The sequence below is a fragment of the Lissotriton vulgaris genome, chromosome 5, assembly GCF_964263255.1.
Source record: "Lissotriton vulgaris chromosome 5, aLisVul1.2, whole genome shotgun sequence".
NCBI classification, from domain to species: domain Eukaryota; kingdom Metazoa; phylum Chordata; class Amphibia; order Caudata; family Salamandridae; genus Lissotriton; species Lissotriton vulgaris.
The window spans coordinates 55,749,699-55,772,511 of record NC_141693.1 but is presented as its reverse complement, the minus strand read 5'-3'; positions in this window follow the sequence as shown (position 1 = coordinate 55,772,511).

The window sequence follows — 22,813 nt, the reverse complement described above, 5'->3', positions numbered from 1 at the left end:
TAATCGTGCATGGGATGATAACTACTGTGATCTTGTCAGACGTGGTCACTGTTGCAACACAAATAATAGTAGCTCGGGTGCTTTTCTTCGATCATAAGTTACTCCTATTACAGAAAAGGTTGGAGACCCCAGCAATAGACAATATTGGGAGCAGTACTCTCAAAGATTGTAGAATTTCAGAGAAACGTGAATAACAAACGAATATTTTTTTTATATATATATATAAAATGCAATGTTTTTTTAGAAAGTTATTTATCTTTGACACATTCTGAATCCCATTCAACCATTGATGGTCATGAATTACTATAGTAGTCCCACGTTCAGCTCTTCTTAAAATCTCTGATGTCACAGAGTATTATATCACAAATGCTAATCCTCTGAGGGTGGTCATCAATGTGTGGTCATTTCCTGTGATTCAGTATAGCCACTGCAGCCAACACATGTTTTGTGATTGTAAACATTGAACCCAAGGTTTTTCCCAATTATTTCTTCAATAGGTTACATACTCTCTTAGAGTTATTCTCTAGTTCTAATGAGGGCACGTTCACAGTACATTTGAATCCTTATACTGATATGAACCTGTAATACTATTAGTATAATAAAACATGGAGCACCGTGATCGACAATGAGGACTGACTTCAGTAGCAGATTATTCACTATTAATGTAATAAAACATTGGAAGAAAACATAGGTGGAGCACGACTCCCATAAGGGCGAGCTTACTCTGTCTTCTTGGCCCTGATTTTGCTACCTCTGAAGCCAGCCAGGGGTCGCACAACCAGTGTCATGGGTCACAAGGGGTAGCCCGGAGTCGCAGCTGCGACCCTTGGCAAGCCCTTAATGATGCCTAAGCATGTGACCCTGTTGAGAACATCATACAATGTGCCAAGTGACTCCATTCAGATTATCAGAATGTGCTGTGTTTTGTGATTCAGTTCAGAATGACAGTGTGAAATGTCATTACTATTCAGAATATCAGTTTCTGCTGTGTAATTTGACATCATTCAGAATGTCGCATTTTGTGCTTAGTCATGCGATGACAAAAAATGTGCTGTCATGTGACCCCCAGTCACTGTTTTCCAACCATAGATAGATGTGTTTCACCCGTAAAAATACTGCCATAACTTTAACGTCTTCTCTGGACACTGATTTCATTTTGATTGTTTCTCTGTTTTGCAGGATGTCAGAAGCACCCTAAGCAGGTAAGATTGGTTTATTATTCTCCTCTCAGTGTGTAAGGAGCAGGTCTCACTGCTGCAGTGTGTAAATGCCCCTTCTGAGCTCACACAAAGTGGTAGGAAACGTTCAGATCCTCATAAAATCACTTTGTATCCTCAAACAAAACCTTACGTCGTCAGAAATACCTTTGATTCCTCTGAAAACTTTCTAAGTCCTCTGAAAACTCCCTTGTATCATCAGAAAACTCCTTTGAGTCTCGATAGAATTGCTACAGAAATTAGCTGTGGTCCTCACAAAACATATTTGTATCTATAAAACTAACCTGAAGTCCTTAGAAAAGTACCCTGAACACACAAAAAACGAATGCACATTCTGGAAACTTCAACAGTCTTCAAAACATCCCTTCAGTGCCTCCAAACAGCATTGTAATGTAGTTAAAGGCTTGTTCAGGCCTCATTCATTAGTAAATTCCCTCTAATTAGAAGAGGTCTCGTCCAGTTCTCATAAACCTCATTGTAATCCTCAGATCTGCTCCTAATCCTAAAACATCTCTCTCCGGTCTGCAGTGACCTCCCTCTAGTTCGAAGCATCCTCTTGAGACTTCAGAAGCCTCATTTCAACCCTCAAACCTCTGCCCAGGTCACTAACCACTCATTCCAGGCACCAAATCTTTCTTCAAATCCTCCAAGACTTCCTTGTATGTCTTCCAAAGCCTAATTCCAATAATTTATTTCAAGGTCTTTATCATTTTTTGGTAACAGCACAGATTCAAACAATAAACATCAGTGGCTCAGCGTCCTGTCGTACATCAATGAAAACATAGGATATGCTCCGGGGGCATAGAATCATTGTTATTTTTCAATTCTAAATAAGTTAAAGAGACATTTGTTTACAGCTATTGCATCACGGCCATACCTTTGGCCAGGGTGTCTGTCCCCACTCATCTTAGTTCCTGTGGGGGAAGGGGCGGACTCCAGCCCACTCAGCCACCTTTCCTCACCTGCAGAGACTGCCCCTCTCATTTCAATTTCCCGGTCAATCCTTAAACCTGTAAATTAGTTTCCAAACCTTTATCATGAGGTGACACACACACATGTGCTGCCTGTATACTGGCTGGTCTTGTAACTCATTATTAACAGAGTTCAGTGAGACATTGTACATCCCAATGATGTATTCTGTTGTGCAGCTAACAAAGCAGTCTCCCCAAAGCTAGTACAGATACACACCTTCTGGATCACTTAATGAAACAATTACAGATGGCGGTGGACATCACACAAAATAATTGCACATGGTTCCAGCACTGATCCAAGAACTGAGGTTCCAGTCAGTTTCACAAGGAATGTGCAGCCTGGCTGTTAAACTATTGTGGCCCAAAAAGGTGCAAGGTAAGGAAGATCAAGCAGCGTGTGGGGAAATAACTGTTTACTGCAGGCCAACATTTATATGTGAACAAGATTCAAAATATAGAACGCGTGTGTCTCCTTGAGAATTCAGTAGAGAAGCGAGATTCCTAGTCTTGCTGCTCTGATGTAATTTTATTCCACTATAAGAGCCTTGGGCTCAGTAGACTAGAATCTGGCCTCTGTACCCCGTCACAGAATAACCAGAATGGGCGGAAGCTCTTTCCATGTCCTTGCCCGAACCCTATGGAACTCTTTGCCATCTTCGCTAAGAAAGACTCAAAACCACTTAAGTTTTCAGAAGCGACTCCTCTTTAGCCTAGCCTGCCTCCTTCTTCTGCTGTCATCTTACCTGTGACCAGCGCCAGACAACCCTCTTCTGGGAGCAGCTGTGTGCTTCGGAAATCTTTTTTAACATATTATAACATTCCTGAGTACAAGTGTAACTGCACGGCCACATGGCCCACTACTTGCAACCAGGGAGAGGATTTCGCGCACACCTGATACAAAACTTCTGAGAGAAACACTCGGAACTCTGGAGAGAAGTCCAATGGATGTTGCATTGTGGCATTGAAAGTATACAAGAACCCGATTTGGAGGCCTAAGCAGTTTTTATTTTATCATGGACTAGCAGCCCGCCCCAGCGTTGCCTGGGGCAGAAAGGGGCTGGGGGCAGTACACCCGCTCCCGCACCGACTCCCTCCCGCCCGACTCACTCGCGCCCCATCCCGCCCAGACTCAGTCGCACCCCCCTCCCGCCCAGACTCGCTCGCACCCCCCTCCCGCCCAGACTCACTCGCACCCCCTCTCGCTCAGACTCACTCGCACCCCCCTCCCACCCAGACATTTTCATTTACTGCTGCCTCCTTACCTGTGCCGCCTCCTCACTCACTGCACAGCCGCTCGTAACTGCACCGCCCTCCTCCTTGTCGTCATCACGCACGTCGCGTCGTGCCCAGCGCTAGGTCCCCGCCGGCGCTACTTTCAGGGGACTACTTTGTTTACAAACGTAATTTTTTTAATTTACTTTTTTTTAAAATTTATATAGCCTATATATCAGTGACTGAGATGAATTCACGCATTCCATCCATCACCTTGTTTTTGATACCCTAAGTGGGATGAGTATGTCCAGAAGTGGGTCCCGTGCTCACTGTGCCACTGGAACAAAGCTATACATGGCTTATGAGCCCTGGTAAGATTGAAAACAGTCCTTATTTGCTGGTTTTCTGAGTCAAAGTGGACCATGGCATGGCAGTTCAGGCTGGACTATTTTCATTGGAGCAAGGTGAAGACCGATTGGCACATGGTTCGGTCGAAACTGAGCTTGCCTGGTTTGCGAAAAAATAATGGATTGAGATGTAGCCCTGCGCAATTTAGAGTGGCTGAGTATAATTCAAGCATTCCATCCATCACCTTGTTTTTGATGGGCTCAAATGGTTTGCTGCGCCGTTCTCAACCAATCACAGGCTCAGCTGTACCTGTGTCAACCATTTACAGCATGCTGATGGGCTCTAAAGCTCTGCTGCACCAGTCTCAACCAATGACAGAATGCTGATGGGCTCTAAGTAGTTTATACGCCACTCCCAACCAATCACAGCACACTGCTGGGCTCTAAAGGTCTCCCCACTTGTCCCAGCCGTTTAAAGCCTGCCTATGGGTTTTAACCTGCCCATTGTCATGCTATTTTTAAAGTCCCTAGTAAAACACCTAATCAGGCATGTAAATTGCAGAAAGGGACCCCCCTTTTACTGAATATCTGCAGAAATGATATTCACACTAAGAGAAGATGAGAGGAACACAAATCTTTTTCCACAAGCGATAATCTTGAAAGGGGCCATTTCCAGCCACATTAACTGCCAGTTCTCAAAATGTGTCATGTAAACCACACATCTTTCATAGGGAGGGTAAGTCTCCAACAGACGAGTGACAAGTGGTGTGCACCAGGCGAATGCGGCGATGTTACTTTTCACAGTGTGTCACTGTCTCGCTTCCCTTTACTAATACCGGCAGGCAGCACAGCCAAGCACTTTATGCGGATTCTTTTATCATCTTGACGTTCCGTGGCATTGTGCCGTGCAACATTCTAATAGATGAGCACTTCTGTCTCCAGTTTTCCTCCAGAAGCACTCTCTATGCCTTAACCTCTCACATTTTCCCATAGATCCGATGCACTGTGACCCAAACTTCAACACACGTCTTTATTTAATACGCGCTTCGAAGTAATTCATTCCAATATATTATTCATTCTCCCGAGTTACTGAAGCAGCAATTTCTAATGTATATTAGCAACGCTGTACTTTTATAATCCACTGGTAGCCCGCCCCAGCGTTGGCTGGAGCTGGGGGCAGTACACCCGCTCCCGCCCCGACCCCCTCCCGCACCGACTCCCTCCCGCCCCGACTCACTCGCGCCCCCTCCCGCCCAGACTCACTCGCGCCCCCTCCCGCCCAGACTCACTCGCGCCCCCCTCCCGCCCAGACTCACTCGCGCCCCCCTCCCGCCCAGACTCACTCACGCCCCCCTCCCGCCCAGACTCACTCGCGCCCCCCTCCCGCCCAGACTCACTCGCACCCCCCTCCTGCCCAGACTCACTCGCACACCCCTCCCACCCAGACTCACTCGCACCCCCATCCGCCCAGACTCACTCGCGCCCCTCTCCCGCCCAGACACTTTCATTTAATGCTGCCTCCTTACCTGTGCCGCCTCCTCACTCACTGCACAGCCGTCATCACGCACGTCGCGTCATGCCCAGCGCTAGGTCCCAGCCGGCGCTACTTTCAGGGGACTACTTTGTTTACAAACGTAATTTTTTAAATTTACTTTTTTTTAAAATTATTTATATAGCCTATGTCCATCTACACACCCTGACATTTTCATAGATGTATCGGGTGTGTAGATTGGCGCTGTGGTTCCCGAGTTTACCTGGCCAAAAGGTGCAAGTTCTCTCTTTATAATAGTAGTATAGATATAGATATCACCCTGGATTTAATGAAGGGGCCGAGATCCAAGGGTGACCTCTGGCTTCTGGAATGGCCTGAACCATGGTACTGTGCATGCACATTAGCACCATCAGTATTACATTCCTACAAAACTTCACCAACAAACCGCAACAGCAGCCCAGCATAGCCTGGCTCTAGTTTCAAACAGTCAGTTGCTCATGGGCTTTGTAGCCTGAGCGATGTCCGGATTCACCTGGAAATGGTGCCTGTGATGATCAGATCGCATCTGAGAAGCACCCATTTGATTCTTCAGCTCCATTTCACTTACTTCTCCTCTGTCCTCAGCTGCCTCAGGTGCCTGAACACTTTCGGTCAGGGGAATTCCTGGCGGTGACAGGGTTTAGGTGATCTCTGCGTCGTGGGGACCTCTCAAGTTGGTTGTCATCCTCTTCCCGGAGCCCAGACTCTTTGGGGAGGTAAACAAGCTTTGAAGCCTACAAAAGAAGGACATGTTTCTTGTTACCTCCTCCGTCCTTATTTTGCCGTCTCCATAGCCTCTTAACTAGAGTGATCCTCCATGGACTCAGTTCATCGGGGAGTCAGAACTTGCTTCTAGGTTGATAGTCCTTGACTAGCATCAGATAGTTCGGGCACAGATCAGAGTGACTGACGCTATATCTTCATTGGGCTTCCTTTTTATCCTTGATTCTCCTAGCCATGATGGCCCGCCCCCTGAGTCTCTAACTCTGTACTTAGTATCTGCCTAGCGGTGTCTGGTCCGTATGTTGTCTTAGCGCCAGGAAGCCCGTAGGGTTACAGTGCGCTCTACAAATGGCAAAAATAAATAAATAAATCTCCTGGGGTTGGTGTCCCCCTTGGGTGGCGGGGAATGATGTCTGCCACCGTTCTCTCCATGTGCAGTTGGGTTGGAGCTTGTTCCATCATGGTTTGAGCCATCAGCAAGTAAACCCACAAGAATGAGTAGATGCCTTGATCAATGCTCTGATGTTCTGCAAGACCAATTTGCATTACTTTCGCAAGGGTTCGCATAACCGTGTTGCCTCTTTGTTTGCCTGGGCCTCACGGTGTCACTTTTGTATTTTTTTTTTTTAACCTTTATTTATGTTGCATGTAGTTACAGGTATGGGCCTACAACCATCCCGGCCGGCCGCTAAACAGGAGCCAAGCAAGCATTACGCATGGTCATATCAGTGTGGCCCACAGGGAAAAGGAGAACAGTACGCAACTTACAGTCATACGCAACAGCTGAAAATCAGGATTTGAGCGATTCATTTTTCAAATAAGGAACTAAAGAGGTGTCGCACAATCGTACACAATCCCGCAACAATGCGCAAATCAGGAAATCGGCAAACAGCAATGGTACGAAGGAGTCATTGGGGGGGGGGGGGGGGATATACAAAGCAGGAGAAAGGAGGGCCGCGCCCCATCGGGTAACAGACCTAACCCCCGCCCCTCAACACCAAACATATCGCAAATAGCATGCGCGACGACGACACCAAAAAGGGAAGGAAAGACTAAAGGGCCATAGAAACAAAAAGTGGACAAACACCCATCCCGCTACCCCCACCCTGCACACCTGCAGAAGGTCATGGCCTACCCCCCAGCCGCGTGCCTGTCGCCCTAATAGAACCCGAAATATAGTTAGAAAAGGAGAAGAACAAGGAAGATAAGCGGAGGAGGGCCCTCATCGTGTCGCCCAGCCCCGCCCTTCACCCCTACACCACAGAAGTCCCAAATTAAGAAGCAATACTATACTGGAGAGTAACCAGCCACTAGGATAAGCACGATACAATATCAATGGAATGCACCCACTGCACCGTCGAACAGTAATAGAGCCAATAGACATGACCCGCATCATCCCTGACCCTGTCTAGCAATAACACAGCCAGAAGTCCTCTCGTTGATCAATTTGGAGCACAATCCTGAAAGTCCGTGTAGTACAAGTGGGTCCGGCTGGGATGCAACCATGAAAGAGTTTGATAATCCAAGCCTATCAAAGTGTAAACCGTCAAGAACAAATGATGTTAACATCGGTCCCGGAAAATTCCCAGAGCTCACGGGCGACAATGTCAACCAGGAGAAGAGTCACACAAGCCAACCACCGCTGCAACACGACCATTTCATTCCAAAAGGAGAGACGGCACTCCAGCTCCAGTCGCCGGCCAGGCAAATGTCCCAAGGTGACATCCGAATAGACAATCGAGTCGGCCCGCACAGGAGTACGGACCTCAGGCGGTCCCCAGTGCCCACGGAAAGCCAGAGTTTCCTCCAGTGGGTCAGCAGCAAATTCACCGGCAGTCTCGTGAAGTCGGGGCGTGGCCGCCAAGGACGGCGAAACCGCAATGGCGTCCATTCTTCCACCCAAGTCTCGGGCGTGGCAAAGCAAAGTGTGGTGTAGAACGGCAAGAGCAGCCATCACATCTCGGGAATTGAACTCCTTTGTAGGATGGAAGCATCTCAGCCCCATCTGCATATCAGCCATCCGATCCGGGCTCGGGTCATAGAAAAGTGCATCCGCCGCCATCTTGATTCAGCCGGCCCCGTCCCCCCTCACCACACTCAGGGACTATGCCTCACCATGAAGGCTCCACGGGACGTGTCTCCAGGGCAAACAAACTGTGGGGCAGGCCCCAGAAAGGAGAGCCACCAAAAGGCTAAAGTCCCGGTCGGGAGCCGCCCACCTATATCGGGGGTAGACCTCGGTTATGTCCGGGCTTCAAAAGTTGGGGATGGGGGGGGCAAGATTCAGGCGCCCCCTCCGGTCCAATGTCTCCCCGCTGCTCCCCAAGAGTCGCCGACAAGCGGACCGGGTCTTCACCGCCAGAAGCGGTCTTTCACGTCAACGGCAACCAACGGCAGGCTCCTAGTCGCCGTCAACGGCCGTCGACGCCGCAGGCGTGGCCGGAGACCCCGCCGAGGCAACGCCCCGGTCTCGGAGCCGTTGTAGGCCGCGGAGCAGACGGGGACTATCCGAAGGATCCGCTGCACACCGGAGCTCTGGGAACACGCGGTAAGTGTTCGTAGGTCTTCTCCTATCAAAATATGTTCTCTCAGGTCAGGATAAACGCCAGGATAGTCGAGTGGGGCGAAAGGGCTCACGGAGCCGAGAGACTATGCGGCCATTTCGAGCGCCTGCTTGGCTCCTCCCCCCACTTTTGTATTTTTCATGTGAAACTGGTTCAGGTAATCAACCGTTTATTGTCCCTGAAATGATGATCCATTGTCTGTTATTAATTCTCTAGAGATGATGAGGATTGACAGTTATTTTTCAAGCTTTGGTATTATTTACTTTGCTGATGTGGCCCTCTCTATTGGAATTCTGGATACTTAGAGTAATTGTTCAGGTCCATCAGTGCATGCCGCCTGTCAGGTAAAATCCCAAAATCAACACTCATTCAGACCCAAGGAGTAGTCAGGATGTGCTCTGATAGTGGGCAGTGAGGGCTCCGGCCTGCTCGATGCTCGGCAGAGTGAGCATTCTTTCACAATGTTCTCACAAGGTCATCCAAATGCAGGAGCCATACCTCTGTGCAGTCTAGGTTTTGTTTTCACATTCCCTTGATCGTCCTCATGAGCCAGTTGTACTCTTGCATCGCCGACGCTTTCAGGATCACAGTTTGATTGTCTTGAAGACGGCAGCCCTCTGATGATGAGATTAGGTCATTCCTGACATTATATAATGATGTTAATACTTGACGAGTGTGTTAGTTAGGTCATCACTCAGGTGTGTATATTTGCTTGACCGGATGGCTGGATGGCTAGCTGGAGCTAATCTTTGGTGTTCATGGCAGTCACAATGTCTTCCTGGAACATCATGAGGGGACATGATTGTTCCATCACCATCATGACCTACACCTCTGTATACAAAGCACATGCCTCTTCTGTGATGCTTACCAGTCTAGGTGTCTCAACTGCTAATCTGCAGAGTTGTTGCATCCAGGTGGATTGAATAGCTGGTGGATCCACTTTTCAATCTCGGGGAGAGACTTGGAAGCCGACCCCGGAAACAATAGAGCAAGTGGCTTATAGTCAGTGCTGACGAAGAATGTCTGCATCCCCAATGGATCGCAATTGCCTCCTGTTCCATCGGGAGAGTATCATTGATTCATGTCTGTCAAAGCTCTGCTGGTACAGGTCACCAGAGCCCACTGTCCACATCCACCCCAGTTCTGAGTGTTTGGCTTGGTTGAAACAGGGTTACGTCCTTTCAGCCGACAGGGCATGATCAATCAATCCGGATTTGTAGAGTGCGGCACCTTCACCCGTTAGGGTCTCGAGGCGCTATCGTATGATGCTGCCATTTCTCTTGTTGGTTGAACATCCACGTTTTAAAGTCCTTCCTGAACTGCTGGAGCGAGAGTGAGGCTCTGAGGTGCAGGGGGAAGTCATTCCAGGTCTTGGCTGCCAAATGGGAGACAGAGCGGCCTCTGCTGTTAGTCTGGTGGATGCAACTTGTGGCAGCTAGGGCGAGGGATCCGGATCTTAGGGTCCTGGTGGGCTGGTGAAAGGTCATGCATTGGTTGAGGAACGCAGGCCCTTCATTGTGTAGTGCCTTGTATGCGTGGGTAAGTAGCTTGTACTGGCATCTCTTCATGACTGGTAGAGAGAGGGTGGGATTAAACTAGGGAGAGGGTACAGATCTGAGCGCAGTAGGCCCTAGAACAGGTCTGTTGGTAAATTTGTTTAGGTTTTATATGGAAAGTGGCTTGGAGGGTAAGGACCATTTCAGAGAAGGACAGATTCCTATAAAATCTGTGTGATGTTTGTAGACATCCTGTGATCTCATGCGCCATGACTCTGTTGTTCCACTCTTGTAGTCTCACACCCTTGTCTCTCTTGTACCCTCTTCTATTCTTGAGGCCTGGCTTTGCTCTCCCCTCCTGTGGTGTTGTAAGACCCGTCTGTGGTCCCACTGGTTTTGCTCCATCGTATTCCTCCTGTTATCTCTTGGGACCTGGCTCTGCTGTCCTTTCCTGTGATCTCAAGCCCTGTCTTGGTTATACTCCCCTGTAGTCTGACCAGGCTTGTCTCCGGTGCCCCTTCTCTGGTCTTACAAGGCCTTGCTCTGTTGTAACTTCCTATAGTCTCACGAGGCCTGGCCCTATTTTCATCTCATGTCCTCTCAAGGACTGGCTCTGTCGTACGCCTCCTAAAATTCTTATGAGCTCTTACTCTGTCGTACCCGCCGGTGCTCTCGTTGCTTCTTGTGTCCCATTAGGCCTCTCTCTGTTGTACCTCATATGTATTGTACATTCTGATGTGGTCTCACTAGGTGTCACTGTGTCTCCTGTGGTCTCACTAAGCTGTGATCTCACTGGGTCTCACTCTATTCTATCTGTAGGAAATTAGGTTATTAGTTGAGGAGGTGAGAGACGCACACAAACCATAATAAAGTGGAAAGAAAACACTAATAAAATCGAGAAGCAATTTAGAAAAAATAGAGGACGTTTGAATAAATAAAATGATATCAAAACAACATTAATCCAATGAACAGAGCCAAAGTTCTACATTTTTAAAGTTGTTAGTAGAAATAGAGCCAAGAAACACAAAGCGCCAATTGCCGTTATCTGGTCAGATGGGACTGAGGTAAAGTTACAAGTTCAGGCCAAAAGCAATGGAGTAAGGATTAGACACAGGACCAAGGTAGTCCCACTAGAAAGTTACCTTCTCAAGCCCTCGCAATGAGCACTGTTCATGTTGGCATCGGCCTCTCATTGGGTGGTCGTCGTGAACGGTCGTTGTCATAGCGAAGATCAAGTCCCACTGGAGCTTTGCATTGGTGGTCCATTTGCAGCTCAAACAAATCACTTTGCAGCCAAGAGGAGCCCAAAACATCTGTCTCTTCACCTTTTCTGCAGGAGGAGCTTCCACAGATGCCAGCCAGTGGTCCAGGACCTGAGGTCACCTATTGTGGATCAGGACTCGCTTCAGACAGAGGCCAGCAGTAGGCTCAGATGCAACTAGAGAACAATGTCCTGAAAGGTAAAAAGTTAATAGACAAATCTAGATAGCATACACATAGCATTACTCAAGTGGAAAAGAAGGAGATTACTCATTTTTCAGTCAAAAGATAATTATTCATCTTTATGTGGTAGCATTAGTTTTAAGGTTGGGCATATACAGTTAAGAACAGCACTGCATTAGAATGTATGACAACCACATAAAACTCGGTGCAGCAAACATGAAAAAAAGTGCAGGTGGAGACGCAAGTGAAAAGAAGACAGCGTTGTTGGCGCACTGTGCATAAAGTGCCAGCTATTTACAGTGAGTGGCTTAACGGCGCATGTGACATTGTGATATCACAGTGGGCACAGTTGATTTAATTCGAGTCTGGAGCCACGTAGAAGAAGTGCGCCTATTGGTCAGGTTGTTAGGTAGACGGCGTTTCGATCCAGAGCATTTTGGATCATCTTCAGGACTGGTTGTCTGAATGGGAGAGTGCTGTGAAGGAAGGGAGGAGAGCTTTAAGGAAAGGAACTGAGTTGTTCAGTATAGGAGCAGGTGAATGGGGAGATTAGCGGGGGTTACCTGGAAGGGTCCTGGATGTAATGAACCTGGTGACCCACGAATAGAGGATAACTTGAGGCAGCTTATGGGAGTCGCAGTCTTAGCAGAGTATGGACTGCTGGGGAGATCTGGGGAGAGAGAGGGCGCAAGTCTGGTTGAGTGATTGGTACACTAATTCTAGGTATGAAAGAGACATACATTCGAGGTTGCATGGAAGGGGAGCACCATGGAGGCTTGAGGTTGTAAATAACGTACCTGGCTGGAGACTTCACTGTTCTAACCAGCCGTTGGGGCAGCCGTGCTTGATGTGTATTTTTAGGCTGAAGAGTTTGGATTTTCGCCGGTCATAGGAATCGGCCATGCTGCGTCTGTCCAGGGGAGAGTGCAGCGTAAGTATAAATATCCATTGGTGCCCCGGGATAATTAGTGCAGCTAGGGAGAAGTGAGGGTCGTAGGGATTGTTACCTGAGTGAATCAGCTCGTGTCAGCGGTTGCAGAAGTTAGCCGATATGAACGGGAGTCGATCGGCGAAGGACAATTTACTTCCGCGTTTGGGCGGGGATTGGGCCGCGGGCTAGGGGCGGGAAATGACATCAGTAAGGGTGTGTTGGTGTCGGGCCGCGGGGATTGGTGTATCGGGTGGGCGGAGGGGCGGGATTAGTTGCTGGGGTGACGCGTCTCTGTTGGCAAACGGCCAGGTGAGACCGCTCGCGTGTAGACGTGTGGAGCGTCCTCGGTGTGGAGAATCATGTAAGAGGAAGGTTAACGGCCATTTGGAAAAGGAATTTGCAAGAGTTTGTAGGAACAGCATTGATAAGAATTCGCGTTTGAGCGACAGTGTGCGGGTGCTACATAGTAACACTTTAAGGAGAGAAACATTTCTGCTTTATATACAACTTGAACATGGTGTATTAAAATAAACAGTCCTTAATTAGCTTTAAAACACTTTAGCGAGAGACACATTTCTAATTAGTATACAACTTGAACATGGTGTAATAATATGGTCCACCCTAAATGTCCGGTGGGTCAGAGATTTTGCGTAACTGTATGGGGAGGGGGTGAGGAGGGCGGGGGTAAAAGCCATGGAAGGTTGGATGTGAAGGCCACTGGCTAGTGCATTCAGGAGGTAATTAACAAATGGGGGAGTAGAGTTCTCAGACCGGTGGGAATAGTTACGAGGACCAGGTTGAGGGGCCGATGGCTAAGGGATGTTGGATACAGAGTGCCAAGGGCAGAACAGGAAAGCTCTATTTTAGATCAGGATTAGGAGGAAAGGGGTCAAGTAGTGACAGTACCATTCCATTCGTCAATGGTGTTTAGTCCTTGATTGATGGAGTCACAGATCGTCATCCATTTGCATTCTGCCTTGTTGAGGAGATTTCTGATATCCCCTCCTCAAATGGGCAAAGTAGGTTTTTCAATCACTTGCCATTGTATGTCTGTATCAAGATGGTCATGTTGCAGGTAGTGTGGGACCAGTGGGGCTGACATGGTTTTACAATTGATGCGGCTCTTGTGCTGTATGATGCTTTGTTTGATCATTTGCGTTGTCTGTCCAATGTAGATCAAATTACATGGACATTTGATAGCGTAAATAACATTTTGCGATCTACAGTTCGTGTGTTTTTTCAGTTTGTATGAACGACCATTGGCAACAAATTCTTTCGTGTTAGTAGTGAGAATGAAAACGCTGCAATTTTGGCATTTGTAGTGCCCCACAATAGGATCAAGGCCCCAGGACGCTGTAATAGTGTTCCTTTCACGTGAGGTTTGTGGCCAGGTGATGGCGTGTACCATATGGTTGGTTAGATTACTGCTGCGTTGGTATGAGAAAAGGGGTTCCTCTTTAAATTGTTCATGTGAACGTAATAGTGGCCAATTTTTTCGGATAATTTTGTTTATTTTGTTGCTGTGAGGGTTGAATTTTGAAACAAAAGGTATCCTTGACATTGGTTTCTTAGGTTGAGTAGTGAGGAGGTGGTCTCTGTGGCAATACCACGCTCTTTTCTTTGCTCTAGTGACCAAACGTTTGGGGTATCCACGGTGTATAAGTTTTTTGGTGAGGATATCTGCTTCCCTAAAGTAGTCTTTTTTCCACTTACAGTTACGACGGATTCGGAGGAATTGTCCGTATGCTAAGCCGTCACGTAATCCGCGTGGGTGGTAGCTGGAGTAAAGCAAGAGGGTGTTCTTTTCGGTTGGTTTTCGATATAGTGCGGTACCCAGAAGTCCTTCTTCCGCATGGATAGTCTCATCTAGTAAAGGCAAGTCATTTTGTTTGCATTCGTTGGTGAATTTGAGGTGTTCTTGGCAGTGGTTGAGCCAGTCAATGAAGGGTCGTAGTGTGTCAGCCTTACCGGTCCACAGTAATAGAATATCATCTATATATCTGCGCCACAGATTGATGTTATCAGAAAATGGGTTCAATGGCGTCAGAATCAGTGTCTTTTCCAGGTGATGGACAAAAAGAATGGCAAAATTCGGAGCGAAACATGCGCCCATAGAAACTCCTTTTATTTGTAGAAAGTATGTATCTTTGTAGAGGAAGTAATTGTTTTTCAATGCTATACGTAGCCGATCCATAATGAATTCTGTGGGGATAAGTGTGGGTTGTGGTCTTGAGATAAGTAAGGCATGGATGGCCTGAAGGCCTTCATCGTGGGGGATGTTGGTGTAAAGGGACTCGATGTCCAATCCAGCAATCACTTGCAAGTTGGTATCAAAGGGTAGATCCTCGATGGTGTTTATGAGGGCCATCGTGTCTTTGATATAGGTGTCCGTTTCAGGGACAAAAGATTTGATGATGGAGTCTATATACTTTCCAAGTGGTTCCAGGATTGAGCCACACCCAGATACAATAGGTCTGCCCGGTGGATTTAAACTGTTTTGTGTATTTTGGGTAGGACGTAAAGTACTGGGGTGCGGGGGTTGGTGTTATTAAGGAAGTCAAATTCCTTTTTGGTGATGATGTCTTTATCTTTGGCATCCATGGTCACAGATAGAATTTTGCTCCGGATGTCTTCGAGAGGGTCTTTTGGAAGAGGTCGATAGTGTTCTTGATTTGCAAGTTGTCTTTTTATTTCCAAGTCGTATTTGTTTGTATTCATGATGACTATACCTCCGCCCTTGTCAGCTGGTTTGATAATGATATCATTGTTTTCCTTCAAAGTTTTCAGGGCTAGTTTCTCAGACAGCGGCAGGTTGTAGGGAATGAATTGTGTTTGGTGTTTGAGATCCATCACATCCTTGAGTACTAGTCGTTCAAAAGCCAAGATTTCGGGTGGCATGGCATGTGAGGGAGGGTTGAAGGTAGATGGCGGCCTGAAGGGTGATGGATTCAGAGGTGAAGATTCCATTTTATCTGCAAAGTAGTGTCTTAATCGTATCCTCCTGAAGAATTTCAGAAGACTGGACTGGAGGTCTAAGAAGTCTGTGCGTTCAGTGGGTACGAATGTTAGTCCTCTGGATAAGAGATTAATCTCATCGCTACTGAATACATGATCCGATAGATTGAAGATTGGTATTTGTAAATCAGTGGTCTCCATTGGATCTTCATCTTCTATTGTTGTTGTCCCCATTGGTAGAACCGGTTGCGTGTTTGTCGTTCTCCTGGGAGTTGTGGTTGGTGTAGGAGAGTAGGGTCTGCAATCCCATGATCGCCCAGATTTTTCGCTTTTGTTTCACTGGTTTACGACTTTCTCTGGCTGTGGGCCTGCCAATCAGACCCACAGCCTGGCTGTTCTCTTTCTAAATTACGAGATGTACCCTAGGTGCATTTACCAATTGGTACTGGGCCACCTTATCAGACCCTGTAACCCAGGGCGTAGGTGTACCCAGGGCCGCCAGGGGCTGCAGCATGTATTATGCCACCCCTGGCTGGCCTCCTAAATTTGACACAACTGGCTGCATGACAGCTGGGGCGAAGTCGTGTAATCACCCTTTGCTTTAGATATAGTAGCTCTATATCTAACCCTCCAATGGACACCCGAGTCCCTATCAGTCACTCCTATGGCAGGCCTTGACAATCCTGAAGGCAGAGTGCATGGGCTCGTGTGAACTAAGCTCTGGCCCGAGCCGAGCCCGGTTGCAGCTTGCGGAATCAAGACCCAATGGCTGTTCCATGATAACGCGTACCACATCGGTAACTTCGGTGTCGCGTTATCAAGACATGTCGAGTAAGGTGTCATACGAATCGGGATGCTGCCCTCTCACCAACTCTGGCGACGAGGTTAGCATTCCGCCCTTCTAGAGGGACACGACATGTACGTAACTGTGAACCCCGGTTAAAGTTAACGAAAGCCTCAGCTCCACAAAATGGATGCTGCCACCACAGACACAAGTCTGACCTCCTGCTGCTGGGAGTCCTTCCAGCGAGGAGCACTTGGACAAAGGGTTTCCTGTCGAGGGCGGTGTTCGCACCGTCCCAGACAGGGTTTGTGTATTCTGGGTAGGTAGGGCTTTTGCGAGAAGGTGACTGCGGAGTGGCACCCCGGTGCTCACTACGCATCTGCCGGTTAGAACCAGTTCCAGGGGCGACAGCCCTGGCCTGGGGAAAGTCCGGCAGGGGAGAGGGGTGTAACTACCCCCCTTCCTGGTCCCACCCTTAGGGCAGGACCTAGTCATGTACCCACCCCTTTCTTTAGGATAAAGGCCGGAGCGGGGACCCTTCCAAATTAGATCATCTTTGAATCAAGAATACTTTCTACGAAAGGACTTCAAGACTCTTCTTAAGATTTCTCCCTTGTGACTAAGGAGTAGTCACCCTGCATCAGCAGGCACCATCTAAGAACTCTGCGGTTTGCTGTAAGTCCTTCCTCAAGGAATCCGACGGCCCAGCTCGACGAGAACCGGCTTCCCTGGCACCTCTGACCTCTACCCACGTCATCAGCTCAGCTGTGATCTGTGGGTGCGACGAGACCTCGAGGGACCGGCCATCATCAGAACCTGCACGCTCTTAAAATCCAGCACGACCATCGAGGTAACTCTCTGGTGAGTGCTCTGGGGTCCGAGAAGCCCCGACCCTGAGCCGCTCCAGCACCGAAGTGCAGTCTCCCAGCATCTCCACGATCTGCGTGGGGCCCTTCTGCTCGCTGCTCAGCACGTTGTCTGGTCACTTGCCGCTGGCTTGTGCCCTTCTGTGACGACGACCAAGAATCAACACTGCCGGTCTGGTTGCTCCAGACTGGCCCCTGCTTCCATCTTTTGAGAAGCACCCCGGACCCTCCTGGTCCACCCGAGACGCCGACAGCGACATCCGTCGTGGGACAGCTCGCACCTCCACCGTGGTCGCCGACAACGCCTCCTGGTCCGTGAGACTGCAGAGCCTAGCGTCGCCCACTCACCTGGTCGAGGTGACGGCCAACTGGTGCCTTCCTGGTACCCTCTGACTACTGGCTAGTAGTACGAACTTGGTCCCCTCTGCTTTCAGGTTTCATCAATCTCTACGAACTATACAACACTGGTCGCCGGCCAGCAACTCCTTTTTCTTCCGGCTCCTGGCTCGTCAGCGAAGACCCCGACGCCTGTAAGACTTGTGCAGCCGCAGCCCTCGTGGCTAGGTAACTCGGCATTTCGGTGCCTGCATAGCCTCCTTACTCTAGGGTCCCGAGTCCCTCGCTTCCGACTTGCCTTAAACCTTTCCGTGTCCTCGGACACTTGTCTTTAAACTGTGCACTTGAAGTATTCGCTAAAGAGATTTGGTTTGTGCTTAGTACCCTGTCCTCACAAAGAGAACAGGGCTGTTGTGATTCTTAATAAATATACTGTTTATTTTCATAACACTTGTGTGGTGTCCTTTCACTGGGTGTTCAAGGGGTACATGTGTGGTAAACAGCTGGCTTAACGCGCCCTCTCGAGTCTTTAGCCTTAGACTGCTCGTATCCACGCTACTAGGATAGCTGGTCTATAGGTTGACTTACAACCAAACACCATAAGGGTCGTTGGAACGATACATAGCGGTCGCTAGAATAGCGAACGTTACATATCGGGCCAACTTCTCACGTTGGTGAGCAGCGGTTGGGATTTGAGCTTGCTGTTGTTTTACCACACGTATCCTAAGAATATCTTGTTGAAAGATCGCACAAGTACTGTTAGTACATATAACTAAAGCTTAGAATACTCTGAGTTCTACTGAACCAGCTGTTGTAGCTCCTCAAGGCTTAGCACACCTTGGCTACAACTCTTAGCAAGGGAAAAAGTAGGTAAACACATAGTGTAGGTAGGTGCATCACTTACACCACACTAGAAGCAGTATGTCGGTCACAGGAGGAAACATCGAGTCTCCCCTGGTGTCAGTTGACCCTCCACAGGTCATCCCGTCAAGATATACTGCGCTTAACTTCCATGAGTTACGACAAGTATGTACCTCTAGGAAAATTAAGCAAGGGGCTAACCCCACCACCTCCTTTCTGATTGGTCTCCTAGAGACTTATGATGCCAGGAAGGCTGAGAAGCTTCTTAGCCCTTCTAATCCAGAAGGAGAAATGCCTCCCCTCGAGGGAACCCGGGACGATCCTGACCTCATTCACCTCGCAACCGAGAACGGGGATGTGGAGGAGGATGAGGATGAGGATCTCTCTGGGGACGAGGCAGATAAGGGACAGGTAGAAGTCGTCAGACTAAGCAGGTCCAACTTAAGCAAACATGATAGCGGTACCGGGGGACCCCTGGGGCCACTTTCAGGTCAGCTTAACATGGGGAATGGACGAGCCAGATCTCTATCAAGAGGCTCTGGCAGATCCCTTCATACCAACGGCTCTCACAACTCTTCTCAAAGAGGGATGACGTCCCCTCAGAGGAGAGTGTACGAAGCGAAGGAAAGGGCAGCTAATCTGCGGATCGAAAGGGAAGAACTTGCCCTGGCCAAGGAAAAGCTTGCTTTCGCTAGAGAGCAACAGTTAAGTGGGGTAGTCCCCACTGGTGGCAGCAATGTACCTAGTAATAGGGAAAAGAGTTTCGATACGAAACACCTTGGGAAGATAGTGCCCCCCTTTAAACAAGGGGACGACATCCACAAATGGATTACTGCTTTGGAGAGGGCCTGCACTGTGCAAGGCGTTCCCCAGAGTCAGTGGGCAGCTATCTTGTGGCTCTCCTTTGAAGGTAAAGGAAGAGACAAGCTCCTCACCACAAGGGTAGAGGACACTAACAATTACCAAGTCTTGAAGAACACACTCGTTGAAGGGTTCGGCCTAACCACTGAGCAGTACAGGGTGCTGTTCAGGGATACCCAGAAAACGCAGTCTCAAGATTGGTCTGATTTCGTCGATTGTGCCACTAAGGCTTTCGAGGGCTGGTTGCTGGGCAGTAAGGTTACTGATTACAAAGGATTGTATAATTTGATGATGAGAGAACAAATTTTAAACAATTGTCAGAACCAGTTGTTGCATCAGCATCTTGTCGACTCGGATCTGACCTCTCCTCAAGAATTGGGGCAGAAGGCAGACAAATGGGTTCGTACGAGAGTTAAACAGAACCAGGGCCAGAATCAAGGTGGTCAGAAGAAAGCAGACCAGAAGGGTAAAGATTCTAAGGGGGAACAAAATGACCAGAAGTCTTCGACAGGTCCCCAACAACCCAAAGAGGGTGGGGGTCAGGCTCCCCAAAAGAAGAAAGAAGGCCAATCCAAACGATGGTGCCAGTACTGTAAAAGTAAATCTCACTGGTTTAGTGAGTGCACCAAGAAAGGAGGAGGGCAGACTCCTGCCACTGCAGCCCCTAAGGCACCTGTGCCCCCTAGTACAGTCAGCAGTGGTAGTGCGCCTCCCAAGGGTTTAGTAGGGTTAACCCTGGGTTCTGAGGGGCGTGACAACTTAGTTGGCACACTCACTCAGGCTGTCCTTGTCAGTACAGGGGACGTGGACGTGTCCCCTGACGTAAGCCCCAATACTTTGGGCAAATACAGACAGACGCCTTTTATAAATGGAAAGATGGCTCAGGCCTATAGGGACACTTGTGCCAGCGTCACCATGGTGACGCCTAACTTTGTGGACCCTGGACAGATCATGCCAGGTACAGAATTCCTGGTGACCAATGCAAGCAATGTCACTACCAATCACAGTATGGCAATTGTAGCTTTCTCCTGGGGAGGGGTAACTGGCCAAAAGAAGGTTGTAGTTAGTCCAGACCTCCCAGTGGATTGTTTGTTGGGCAATGATTTGGAGTCGTCACAATGGTCAGAAGTGGAGCACCGGACTCACATGGAAATGTTAGGTTTGCCAGCACATGTGTTCGCTGTGACTAGGTCACAGGTCAGGAAATGCCCCACTGAACAGGTGCTGGATCCTGGAACAACGGACCAGACACCTCCCAAGAAAAAGAGCAGTAGGGTTAAGGCTGCGCCTTCCCCCTTGCCCCAGGTCGAGGATCAAGTCTCAGAGGAGGCTGACCTACAGGAATTGAGGGAAACTGAGCCGAGAGAGTTCGAACTTGATCAAGTTGAATTCTTGGGCTCAGGGGGACCCTCAAGGGAAGACCTGGGGAAGGACCAGTTAGACTGCCCTTCTCTTGAACCCCTCAGACAGCAGGCTGCTGCTGAGGCTGCTGGGAACGCCACAGGTACCCACAAGGTATACTGGGAAGATGGACTCCTGTACACTGAGTCAAGAGACCCCAAGCCTGGCATGACCAGGAGGCTGGTCGTCCCCTTGTCTCAGCGTGGTTTCCTACTTACCTTGGCCCACGAGATTCCCTTAGCAGGTCACTTAGGCCAGACGAAAACGTGGGACAGGCTTATCTCGCACTTTCACTGGCCTCACATGAACGAAGATACCAAGGAGTTTTGCCGCTCCTGTGTCACTTGCCAAGCCAGTGGTAAGTCAGGTGGCACGACAAAGGCCCCCCTTATACCAATGCCTGTGGTGGGGGTGCCCTTTGAACGGGTGGGGATCGACATCGTCGGTCCCATGGAACCACCGACAGCATCAGGGCACAAGTTTATACTGGTGGTAGTGGATCATGCCACCAGGTATCCTGAAGCTATTCCCCTTAGGACCACTACAGCACCTGTCGTGGCAAGAGCCCTAGTTGGAGTGTTCTCCAGGGTGGGCTTTCCTAAGGAGGTCGTCTCTGACAGAGGTGCAAACTTTATGTCGAGCTACTTAACTGCTATGTGGAAGGAATGTGGTGTCAACTACAAATTCACTACACCCTATCATCCACAATGCAATGGGCTTGTTGAGAGATTCAACAGGACCCTAAAAGGGATGATTCATGGACTACCGGAAAAGCTTCGGCGTAGATGGGACGTCCTGATCCCCTGCCTCTTGTTCGCCTACAGAGAAGTCCCACAAAAGGGGGTTGGCTACAGCCCTTTTGAACTTTTGTACGGGCATCCTGTAAGAGGACCCCTGTGTTTGGTGAAGGAAGGATGGGAGAGACCTCTCAAAAAGCCGGCAACCAACATAGTGGACTATGTGCTCGGTCTCCGCTCGCGGATGGCTGAATACATGGAAAAGGCATCCGAAAACCTTAAGGCCAGCCAAGAACTCCAAAAAGCTTGGCATGACCAAAAGGCTGTCTTGACTGTTTACCAGCCCGGACAGAAGGTGTGGGTGTTGGAGCCAGTGGCCCCAGCAGCACTCAAGGACAAATGGTCCGGGCCCCACACCATCCTGGAGAAAAAGGGAGAGGTTACCTACCTGGTCGACCTGGGAACTCCCCGGAGCCCCCACAGGGTGCTTCATGTCAACAGGTTAAAAGCATATGTCGACAGGAAGGACATGAGTTTGCTCATGGCCATAGATGAAGGACAGGAGGAGGAGAGTGACCCTCTCCCCGACCTGCTCTCTCAGAATCCTGACGATGGCTCGGTAGATGGTGTTGTCTTTTGCGGCAGCCTCTCCGAACATCAACAGAGCGACTGTAAACAGGTTCTTCAGTCGTTCCGACATCTGTTTTCTCTGACACCCAGTCAGACCGATTGGTGCACCCATGAGGTCGACACTGGTGACAGCTTGCCCGTAAAGAGTAAAATCTACAGGCAGCCTGATCACGTCAGAGACTGCATCAAAAGTGAAGTGCAGAAAATGTTGGAGCTGGGAGTCATTGAACCCTCGGATAGCCCTTGGGCTAGTCCCGTAGTTCTAGTGCCGAAACCTCACACCCAGGGTGGTAAGAGAGAGATGAGGTTTTGCGTAGACTACAGGGGTCTCAATGCAGTCACTAAGACTGACGCCCACCCAATACCAAGGGCAGACGAGCTTATTGATAGGCTGGCTTCGGCCAACTACTTAAGTACGTTTGACCTGACAGCTGGGTATTGGCAAATCAGGTTAGCTGAGGACGCCAAGCCTAAAACCGCACTTTCAACCCCTGGTGGGCATTATCAGTTCGTGGTGATGCCCTTTGGTCTGAAAAATGCACCTGCCACCTTCCAACGGTTGGTGAATCATGTCCTTACTGGGCTGGATGACTTCTGTGCGGCATATCTTGACGATATTGCTGTCTTTAGCTCCACCTGGGAGGATCACCTGGTCCACCTGCGGAAGACGTTAGAGGCACTGCAAGCAGCAGGTCTCACTATCAAGGCCACCAAGTGCCAGATAGGGCAGACACAGGTTGTATACCTGGGCCACCTTGTCGGTGGAGGTCAGGTTCAGCCACTGGAGAGCAAGATACAGTCAATCAGGGACTGGGCTCCTCCAACCACCCAGACTCAGGTCCGAGCTTTCTTGGGCCTGACTGGTTACTACAGGAAGTTTGTCAGGAACTATGGTTCCATCGTGACACCATTAAACGAACTGACAAGTAAGAAAATGCCAAAAAAGG